The sequence below is a fragment of the Etheostoma spectabile genome, chromosome 17 (genome assembly GCF_008692095.1).
Source record: "Etheostoma spectabile isolate EspeVRDwgs_2016 chromosome 17, UIUC_Espe_1.0, whole genome shotgun sequence".
In the NCBI taxonomy this organism is placed as follows: domain Eukaryota; kingdom Metazoa; phylum Chordata; class Actinopteri; order Perciformes; family Percidae; genus Etheostoma; species Etheostoma spectabile.
In genome coordinates, this window is record NC_045749.1 from 14,576,046 (window position 1) to 14,578,558 (window position 2,513).

The 2,513-nt window shown below is 37.6% G+C and overlaps 1 protein-coding gene across 5 annotated transcripts in view; it reads right to left on the minus strand.

The window, feature by feature from the left end:
- khdrbs2 (KH domain containing, RNA binding, signal transduction associated 2) overlaps window positions 1-2,513 on the minus strand; it is a 71,830-nt gene that overhangs the window by 34,177 nt on the left and 35,140 nt on the right. The window lies entirely within an intron of this gene.

The following is a 2,513-nucleotide window of genomic DNA, read 5'->3' on the forward strand; positions in this document are numbered from 1 at the left end:
CTCAGTGTCTTTCAGGGACCACACAACATCAGTCATACAGTATGAATCCTTAAAGCAAGAGAGCTACACAGGATAAATGGTGAAAAACCCTGGTGTAAAAAATTCTGAATGCAAAGAGGTTTTCATTTTGTATAGGGGGCATTGAGTTAAATCAAGTCTACAAGACGGCATTGATGTAAACAAAAGATGTCAATCCAAGCTCCTAATGCAAACTGTTCCAGTCTGATGACAAGAAAAGCCCAATCACCTTTCAGTGTTTACCCAGGCCCTGAGAGGCCCCTGCCTGAGGCAGCACTGGCTTTAAAGACTTAAAAGATCTGTAATATAGCTTGGGTTTAAAAAAAACAGTTAATTTGTAATCTTGATTCTACACTGAGCTAATAATCTGAAGGGGAGACGTCTTTTCTACTCGTATGAATTACAAATTTGGCTTCTACATACTTAACAATGTAGTGGTTATTATTAAGACAAAATATATATTCTTTTGACCTGTTTTCATTCATTGTGCTCTGAAAAAGTTGGGTGCCGAGTGCTTCACTCAAGGACACCTCGATGGTGGCTGTTAAGAGAAGCGAGAACGCCAGCCAATCTCAGGATTCAAACTTTTGTCCTTGCATCACAGGGCTGTTCTCTACTCTAGAGGAGAAATCAGCTTTAATTAAAAAAAAAAACACTCTTAAAATTTCAGGAGGCCTCACATTCACTGGCAGAGAGAATAAATCATTATGAATCAAATTGAAATGTGCATGTGGGGGAGGATTACCTTGTTTCTGAGTTGTTTCAATAGTGTCACTGAAATGTTTGGGAGAGTATTACAGCAGGAGCAACACACACATATTTACATTAGCTACTGTGACTGCAGTATGCCTGTGTTAAATCAATCAATAGTATATGTTTGCACTGTTATAAAGGATTGCAACTGCAAAATAAAATTATGTCTAACCTTGAAGTGTTTGCCTATATTGGACAGTCTAGAGTAAGAGAGGTAAAATGAGGACTCTCTGCTTAAGCCCAATGGCTCAGCACCATGTTAACCAGGCAAATATATCTGTGTGTTGTATTGACCATGTGTGTGGGTGGGCTCCTCTGATGCAAAATTTCCAAACCTGAGATAATACGCTACTGGATGAGATGGTAGAAATGTGTGATGATAGCTTTTGCTTGTAATTGGACTTTTGCTATGTCTGTACCACACTGCCTTGTGACCAGCTGCCTGGAGTGGCAGACAGCTTTTCAGTCACAACCTTTAGGTGTCAGTCTCATCACGGTGTCCTTCAGACTTGCCCAGATTGCACACAAAATGAATATAGCACACAAAAAACATCAAGCGAAATCAGTTTGTCACATAGCCGGCCTTTGGTAAGAAACAACTGTTATGGGTCTATTATTTTTCTTTTGTGGTGCACACGGCACCATGAATCTCCCTTAAACTGAAACAAATACACTATGCTAGTGATATTGGTGGCACTTAGAAATTGATTTATAACATTATAAAAACTCACATTGCTTTCTGTACTGTGCAGGGCAGTATTACAACCTATTACTGCATGCATGCTATTATTTTACATTTTACCACCTCTTTACTTAATTTTACACACTGCAAACAAGTTAATGCAGCACATGAAGCTTAGGTAAACTGAATGGACTTAGTGGCAGGAAGCCAAAGTTTTAAATGAACTCCTACACTGGCCAAGGCACATTCAGAAATGTGATGGCAAAGACACGTCTCAGTGCCTTTAACCTTCATCAGGGTGAAGACTTTCAGCCTCACAATTATTATTAGAATGGAAATCAATGCAAAAAGGTTTTACCAGTAATTTCTACTTACAAAGCTTTACTGTGGTTAAATCATTTGGGGCTTTATTAAGTTTACTAAAGTTTAGTCTTCTAGAAGATTGCATGGTTAAAACTTTTTTTGTACTTTCTACAGGCACATACAAGTACAACAATTGGATGCTGGAAAAGATGTATTACTACAGTATATAGCAATTACAGTAATAAACTACTGTACTGGATTACTGCACCTGCCATGCATGTCCATTAAAAACTGGGCAACTCCATCTGCTCAAGGAAGTTGTTCCAATGTGATCAAAAGCTCCTACTGAATGCATCTTGGAGGGACATTTCTTTTGTATGCTGCTGATCCCAAAGTCAAGAATTAATATCCATCCAACTTATATGTCAATTAAAAAGATTTTTCTTACTTTTGAGGCTTGTTTTGTGTTTTGTTTTAAAAGTGTCAAAGATCGAAATAATGTATATATAGTAAATATATACTATATACAGTATAATAAATATATACCCCAGGATAGCTAATACATGGACTTTGAGGTGAGATTGTTTTCTCAAATAAACTTCATTTTAAATGCACAACAAGTATAATCACAAAGATTTGTTTAAACCTTAGTGACCTGGGGCCTGTTGCACGAAACTAGGATAAGGGATTAAGCCGGGTTATTCAAGTTATCCTGGATGAATTTAGCTTGGACTCGGTTGCACGAAACCAGATTGAA